At 43.2% G+C, this 9,044-nt stretch overlaps 1 pseudogene; it reads right to left on the reverse strand.

The window, feature by feature from the left end:
* Nucleotides 1–8,710: 8,710 nt before the first annotated feature.
* LOC101582242 overlaps nucleotides 8,711–9,044 on the reverse strand; it is a 3,094-nt pseudogene continuing 2,760 nt past the window's right edge.

Raw genomic sequence — 9,044 nt, forward strand, 5'->3', positions numbered from 1 at the left:
ATTTTTAAAGTAATCACAAATGCTTCTAGAATCAATATTTATATCCTGGATTTGAAATGACATTTAAATATCCATAAAATAATGTATACCTGAACCCCATAGCTCTTTTCTCTAAGTTTTAGCCTTGCTGCACCTTGCCTAAGAGTATCAGAAATACTGCCAGCAACCAGAAAAATTAGAATGACACTCCATAATAAAAACCAAATTTAATCACAGGTGATTAAAAGTGGTAAGCCAACAGGCATGAACAGCTGCTGTTCAGTTGTTTTAAAATAACTCATCAAAACACAAAATATTTATAAATAGCGTAAAAACTATACTACCAACAGTGTCCTTTCTGGACCTTATTCATTAGAATACATTACTGATTCAAATTTAAATTTTAAGGACTGGCCAAATAGCTCAGTGAATTAAAGTGCCTGCTAGCAGATGCAGGAGCCGGGGTAATCCCAGCTCTTGGGAGGCTGTAAACAGGCAGATCACTACAAGTCTGATCTAGTAGTGAGACCCTGAACACCCTATAGACCCTTCCCTAAAATACAAAAAAAAAATTAAATTTTAAAAATTACGTTAAGGATTATTACTCCCACCCCCACCCGTAGGACTTTAGAATCTCAAGCAAATGGCACAGTGCCTGATACAAGGAAGGCACTCGTTTTCCAGTATTGTAATACTGGTATTAGAATCTGTACTCTTACTCCACGGATGTCACAGATGCTATACACCCAGCACCCAGCTCTTACATTTCTGTGGTTCATGTTACAATTAATGAACCAATACCGATCCATTATAACTAACTTAAATACACATTTTACTTGGTACCTTAGTTTCTACTATTTTCCCGTTTCAGGATCCCAAATAAGACAGCTTAATCTACACATGATCTTGGCTATACTAATTTGCCTTCCCTTGGGGAGAGGGTGCATAGCTCAATGGTGGGGTATCTCTGCTTCGAGAGGCCCTGAGTTTGATCCTTGATCCTCAGCACCACTAACTAAAGCAAAAATATAAATAAGTAAGTCAATAAAACTGGCCTGACTTCTCTTGCAGAAGGACCTTTGGTTGGATTTGCATATTTCTTCTCATGGTTTGTCTACGGTTGTGAGTTTTAAAAATGCAAAGAGCTATTGTCACCATACCCTAATAATTTTTTTTTTCTTGTATCAGGGATCGAACATGGACCTTGCACTTGCCAGGTAGGTACTCATACTGCTGAGCTATCTCTCTGGCCCGCTTCTTGTTTTTTGAGATAGGGTCTTGCTATGCAGTGTAAGAAAGCCTTGAACTCATGTAGCCCAGGTTGGTCTCAAATTCATGGAGATCCTCTTGCCTCAGCCTCCATCCTGAGTGCAGGGATTAACAGGCATGTGGTACCATGCCCAGCTGTAAATATTAACATTAACTTTTCTTTGACCATGTTTACACCGATCACCTGACTAAATAAGTGTAGGTCAGCATTCACTGTAAAGTCATTTGTTTGAATTCCTTTGCATGCTCTTCAGAATGAAGTCACTATACATCACTTCAAAGGAGTGATGAGTTTATTTCTACCTCTTTAAGGAGACTAAATACAGAAATCATGTTTTCTGTATGAGTTATTCTATTCCATTTATTTCATCATTTATCAGAACAGACTCATGCAGCTACTCTCTTAATTCAATGAATAGAAAGATTTGTTCTAATATGTCTGTGGACAGGATAACATGTTTGCATCTTATACAACAAATAACCACTAAGACAACAAAATGCAATATAGTAATTATTGAAAATGTTCTACTAATTGGTTTTGAAATGGTCTCATTGCTATTTCTCAATAAAATTATTAAAAAAAAAAAAAAAAAGAACAGACTCATGGATTTTGGATCATAATCCAGTAACAAAAGGTGTTGATGGAACTGCTCTAGTTTTCACTACTGTAAGCGTACAATGGGCTTGGGAGCCTATTTGCTACACTTTCAAGTGACATTTGCATCCTATTTTTTGAGCATTCCTTACTTTCTGTCAGTACAGGATACTCCTAGTTTATTTTATTAGAGAGAAAACTATTAGAAACCAAAATAGGGATGTTGGCTGTAGATTTAATTTCAAAGTTTGAGAGTGTTGTTGAGAACTTTTTATTGCCACAATTTGCAAAATAAATTAAATACTACCATTTATAGAAAAGTGAACTAAACTAATTCCTCATCTTTAACTAGTCAAGTACTTCCCACTGAAGTCTTGTGTTTCTATACATGTATTCAACAATCGATCTACTATTACCCTTAAAGAGAGAAAATATGACATTAAGACAAATTAGGCCAGGCATGGTGGTGTATTCCTGTAATTCCAGCACTAAAGAGGTTGAGGCAGGATTGCTTTGAGTTTGAGGCCAGCCTGAATTAGACAACAAAACCCTACTGAGAGAAAGAGAGAGAGAGAAAGAGAGAGAGAGAGAGAGAGAGAGAGAGACAGACAGACAGACAGACAGACAGATAGATGAGGGTCAAGAGTACTGTAATCCCATACTCCCAGCACTTAAAGGCTAAAACAGGATTGCTGCTCCTTCAAGGCGAGCCTGAACTATGTGCCAAGACCCTATCACAAACAAGTGTCTAGTTTGCCACTTTGTTTACCCAATACCCACTTAAGGACAGGGCAAAAAGAGCAGAATTATTATCTTTTTTTTTTTTCCCCAGTACTGGAGAGTGAATCAGGGCTTTCACACTGAGCTGTATCTCTAGCCTTACTTATATTTTAAAGTTTGAGATAGGATTTCACTAAGTTACTTACTTGGCTAGGCTGGGCTCAAGTAAAATTGTTATCTGTCTCAACCCTCCTCCCAGAGTACCTGAATAAAGGGTATGTGCCACCAAGCTTGGCTTTCAAGGTGGTCTAGACAAAGTGACATTCTGAGATCTGAAAGTTCTGTGGATATCTGCTGGAAAGAGTTTGAGATCCAGAGAAACAGGAAGCAAGTATGAAGTATTCAGAGAGTGGGGCACTGGGGCGTGGTGGCACACACCTATAATCCCAGCACTCAAGAGGCTGAGGCAGGAGGATTGTAGAGAGGTAAAGATCAGCCTGGGCTACAAAGTGAACTCAAGGCCAGCCTGAACTGCACAGGGAGACCTTGTCTCATAAAAGACAAAACAACAACAATAAAATATTCAGAGAGGAGTAAAACATGTAGGGAGTTTATAGCTAAGTTAACCCCAAAATAATTTGAGTTTATTAGATTAGAGTGGTCTACAGTATGTGTAGGGTAGCTTGACTTTTGCATTGCTATAGGTAGTAGAAAGAGATTTGGTTATTTTTTGAAAAGATCATTATCAACTGTTGGAGAATAGGTTGTGGGAAGGTAACAAGGTAAGGAAGTTTAATCACAGAGTGGAATGTTGGGGACCCAGGATAATGAGTGCACCAGAAATTAAATGGGTTGATAAAAAAAGGTTCAATCCCAGTATGGGTTAGGAGGTTGGGATGGTACTCCTATTATATAGGCGAGTAAAAATTAGTTGTTTATGAACTTTGGGTGTGAATGATGATTAAGGAAAATTCTTAAGATTTCAGGTTTAAATGCCTTAGACATAAAGTACCATTTCCAGAATTTGGGAAAACTGACACAATTCTTGAAGCCTCAGTTTTACCCTTAAAATGGGGGGAAAATATATGGCTAATCCTTAGTCCTTATCACAATGGTCTAATTACTGAGATCTCTCTTACCACATTATTCACAATAAGCCAACTCCTTCATATTCCTTACAAAGCAAACCCCGAACATATAAAAGTATCCATCACACATGAAAGCATACATTTAGGAACCAGATTCAAGTTCCAAATGAAAATCCCTGCTCACCTTTTTTGACTAGTCTTGGTAAGATACTATTGATAGTCAACTACTGCATTTTTTAAAAACTCACTACCGGGCTGGTGAGATGGCTCAGTGGTCTAAAGCACCTACTTAGAACAAGCTAAGCTAAGCAAAACACAGGGACTGCGGTTCAATCCCCCAGCACCACATGCCAGCCAGCCCTGCCCCCTGGTGGGCTGAGCTGGCCACACACACACAAAATAAATAAATATTAAAAAATAAATAAATAAATAAAAACTCACTACCAAGTCAAATCAAGAAAAACAGTATAACAGTAAAGTGTATAAAGTCTGACTTCCACTTAACTTTCCAGTATACAACTGACATCCCGCATTCATATGATTACAGAGTTTAAAATCTATACAACTTGTCCAGTATGTTAATCATATGATTAAATTCCATTTTTCAATATTTAGATAGGGCTGGGGAGATAGCTCAGAGGCTTAAGTGCCTACCTAGCAAGGATAAGGTCCTAAGTTGGATCCCTAGTACCAGAACAAACATAACCACATGCCACCATGTACCCAAGGTCATGTTCTTTTACCTAAGACTTTAGGAGGTCCAAGGCTCATGACTGAAAGCTGCATATCAGCCATACTTCTCATGAAAATTTTAGAAAACTGTACCTTAAAAAATATGTGTGGGGCCAGGAGCCAGGAAGATAGGTCAGTAGAATAAGTGCTTGCCTGGCAAGCGCAAGGTCCTGAGTTCAATCCCCAGAACCACAAAAAAAAAAAAATTAGGTGCAATAATATTTAAATTTCTTCTATAAACAGGGGGGGGGGAAGGTTGAAAGCAGTAAATACATTCTTAGGAGAAAAACTAGTTAAAAAACCAACTGGAATTTATAAAAATCAAGCTTCAGAATTTGAAGGGGAGACTTGTGATTCTGGATCTTCTACCAATATACTTAGGCTGTTAAAATTAAGCACTTTTTTCTTCTAAGACTTGATTGCTTTTCTAATGAAAGATGCATTCTCAGACTCTATTGCTATTTTCTTGATCTCCAGTCATGTGAGGTAAAATGAATGCATCTGGATTTCACTTAGAGATGGCAACAAAAAATGAAGCTGTGTCTGAGTTATGAAATAACCCCAACTGTGGAATAATGGAGTATCTAATTTTACAGAGGTAAATTCTTAATTCTAACAAGAATCAGCTGAAACTATAAGAAATCCACGATTTTGTACTAAAAAGTGCATAGAAAACACCTCCCCTTTCAACCGAAGGTTTTGAGATAAGTTACTGAGCAAAAGGAAAAAAGGGGGGAAACTGACGTTTTTGTTGTTATATTCCAATAGAGTTTGGTCCGATGGGGAGGGGATCTCTCCATTTGGCGGGAGTCGGGAATGAGAGACCCTGGAGATCCTGAGAGGTCGGTAGGGGTGGGACGTCCCCTCCGGGCGCGGGACGGGCGGAGGCGGGAGATAACCTAGATCTCCCGCGCCCGCCAAGACTCAGGAGGCGGAAGGCAGGAGAAGCCGATCATGGAAGCGGGGGTACTGACAGATGTGCAAAAGGGTTTGAGGCACCTGGTCGGACGCCTGGGGGTGCAGGCTCACGGCTGCGTTAGAGCGCAGACCCGGGTGGGGGAGGGGAAAGGGATTTGGCGCCCATTCAGCGGGGTGGGGACAGGTAGGTCTTCCCAGGAAGGTAATGGGCGCCCAGGCGGCTACGACCCGCACTCCTCCGGTGTCGGGGCCCTGTTTCCCTTGGCCGGAGGCACCCCACAGCCTTCAATCCGACTATCTTACCCCTACACATCTGGCTTCCCCTCCCCGAACCCCAGAGACTACTTTCTCTCCGACCCCAGAACCACAGCCGCCACCAAGGTCCGAGGAGGAGGAGGCTTTGAGTGTGCAGCAGGGGGTCGGAGCTCGCTATCTGTCGGGTCGGGGATTGCAGGGCGCTCTTTTCCCGAGCAGCCCTCCCGGAGCGCGCTCCCCAGCGCCCGCTCCCTACTCACTGTCGGAGGGGCGAGGATGCCCGGCGGCTGTCACTGGGCTGAAGCTGCAGAAGCAGGAAGGTGACCGTGCGACACAGCTGCAGGGGCGCCGGGTCATGCCAGTGGACTTGTGTTCCGCCTCAGGTAAAGGAATAACGCGGTACCTACGGCGAGGCAGCCAGCCCGCTCCACAGACCTGCAGCTCTTAAAAGGCGCCAGCTGGTACTTTTAAAATCTTTGAATTTGGTGCCCAAATCTGCGCGGCCCAATGGGGAGCGCCCTTCTTTCGCATGCCCCAATAGGAAGACGATAGGCGGGGACTCGCTCGCCCACGATCAATTGGAAGCAGCGAGGCGGGGCCTTAGCTGCAAAGCCCAACCCGCTAACATCTTGCCTCTGGGTCCGTCCGGAAAGATGCTGAGGCCGGAGGCGGGGCCTCCGAGGGCCTGGGGCGGGCGGCCCAGCCGCACGTGGAGAAGGCCGAGCACGCATGCGTCCACGAGCTGCGTGCGCTCTTCCGAACGAGCTTCCCGCAAGTCCCGATTTCATCCGTAGCTCCGGCTTCGGTCTGAAGTTCTCTGATGGGTACAAATGATATCCAAGTTTCCTAGATCGCCTTACAAGTGGGAATTCGATGAGCGGCAATTCTGATGCTCCGACAATGGGCTTTCCGGAACACGAACCCTCCTCCCCCCCAACCCTAGGTAGCCCGCCTCTCTAGGATTTAGGCGCGCTGCTCGTTTTCACTCGGACCTCCGCGAGCCCCGGGCGTCCGCGCAGGCGCCTCAGTGGCGGGGTGTGTCGGGGGTGGAGTGGGGCGGAGGGTGCCATTCTGGAGTTGGCGGGTTGGCGCTTGCGCCCTGGGATCTCCCGCGTTTCCTGCGAGGGCTGGGCTGGGAGGGAGCCGTGCAGGTAGCCGGCGTAGGTGCGCGGCCCTCGAGCGAGGCGGGGCGAGCGGCTGCGCCGTGCGCGCCGTGGCGGGAGATTTGTGGCATTTGTGGCCGCGTTGTTTGGACCGTTAGTGGGGGGCTGGATCTATTTTTCTTTTCTCTCTTTCAGCAGTTAGTCATGCTGTATTAGTGTTTTTCCTCGTATTTTCAGCTGCGGTTCTTCAGCCGCTCTTGATTTTTAGGAGCATTAAGTTGTTTTGAATTGGTATTTATGCTCTTCTGAATTTATTTATTTATTTATTTTATTTTTATTTTTTTTTTGGTGGAACCGGGGATTGAACTCAGGCCCTTGAACTTGCCAGGCAAGTGCTTATTCCACAGAGCCATCTCCCCGGCCCCTCTTCTGAATTTTTGTTTCTTTCATGAGCCATGCTTGTAGTCCTACTCCAAAAATAGTAAATAATAAAGCAAAACGCCCATTTTATTGAGCTGCAGGTCCCTGGCTTGGCGAATATATTTCTAGAGCTGGCTAGAGCGGATAATGACAAATTGTACGCTATTCGTGGTCCTAAACTTCTGCCGGGTTGCACAGCTCCGTTCCCTGCAATCAGCGAAGACACAGGATACCGTTTCAAAAAACCCGAATCCCGCCGTGTGTGGTTTGCTGGCCTCTGTTTTTCTGCAGCATCGAGAGGGATGAGTTAGTACTTTGCTTTCAGGCAGTGCAGTTGGGGACACTTTCTTTTCTATGTGAGACAGAGCCAAACAGGATGAGTCAGACCAGCGCTAGATGGATCCCTCTTAACATTTTTATGAGTCCATTATAATTTTTTTTACACTTTCATTTTGTTTTGAAAGTTAATGCCACTAATAGAGGCTGGCCACATTGCTCAGCAGATTAAAGCGCCCGCGTAGGCTGACTCAGGGACCGAGGTCTGATCCCTGCGCCACAAGCGGCGCTGGCCCCACCCCCGGGGCGCGCAGGATGACATTGAGACCGGCTGTGGTGGCGCGCACCTGCAATACTAGCGCTTGGGAGGCTGAAAACAGGAATGAGACCTTGTAGACGCTGTACTAGGTATGTTTTTTTTAAAAAAGAAAGAAAATTAATGTCATTTATAAATGAGAAGACAGAGGGCGGGGTTCTGATTCAGAAGTCCTGTAGCCTATTAAAAAGAGCTAGCAGCAGGCCCCAAGAAGCAATAGAAAACACCAACTGTTGCTGGTGTCAGAAAGCAGCTTATCCAGAAACATATTGTGTCATTGGAGAGGAAATCAACTGAGCCACTTCACCAGACCAAATTAAAATGCTATTTTTCAATCTTATTTTGCTTGAAACAAGTCAATAAATGTAGGTAAGATCAATTACTCCTTTTTTTGGTGCCAGTGAAATAGCTTTTGTACACATTTTCCATCTATATCCCAAATTTTCTTGGGAAATTTATCTTTTCAGGCTTTATAATTTCACTTAGTTCTTAGGTTTTATGCTAACATACATTTGCTCTAAGAATGCAAATTATCATAGTTTCATTTTCATATGTGACCTGTAAACTGGAAACAATTAGCTCTCTGTATCTCAGCTTTATGGATCTGAACAGGTAGATAATTACAGGGCACTGTCGCTCTACCAACTCCCCTGTACACACACACACACACACACACACACACACACACATAAAACTACACAGTAAGTTCTTTGAACATATTAGATGCTGTACCTTTTAAGTTTTCCTTAAATAACCAAGCCCTGAAACCCGGATAAAAATACTACTTAAAATGGTTGAGTTTCTGTTTCCCTTCAAAGTCTAAGCCAGAGTGGGTCTTTTGTAGAATACCTATTTTCATCCCAAGGGACATGTGACTTATTCCTTATCACTCAACTTTATTTTCAAACAGAATTCACTATATACACAGAGACAGTGTCTATTAAATTGTGTGACAGTATTTGTCTGTAAAACATCTTTTACAAATAAAGGGAAAATGTAAAATACTGGGACTTCCTTGGTGAATATTAATTGTGAAATTTCATCTTCTTGATTTTTGTTTCCCTGCTGCATTTGCTGCTTTTTCAGACATGATCTCTGACTACTTCCTTAGTTGATTCTTCTGAACTCAGAATCAGCCAGTTTTTCCACAGTAGTCTCTTTCCTTTGCTTCTTGGGAATTGGAGAATGGTAGAAATCAGCTGGATTGTCAACAGTAGTTCCAGTCTAGAAGTACTTAGAGAAGCCATCTTGATCATTTTTCCTGTAAGATCTTTTTGGGTCAATACTTGCTCTCATCTTCACAGCTTTGAGATCATTTCTAAGTTCATTGTTCAATTCTGGAGCTTTCACACCAAACCAACTATCACCTGCAA

The sequence above is a fragment of the Octodon degus genome, unplaced genomic scaffold, assembly GCF_000260255.1.
Source record: "Octodon degus isolate 3935 unplaced genomic scaffold, OctDeg1.0 scaffold00128, whole genome shotgun sequence".
NCBI lineage: Eukaryota > Metazoa > Chordata > Mammalia > Rodentia > Octodontidae > Octodon > Octodon degus.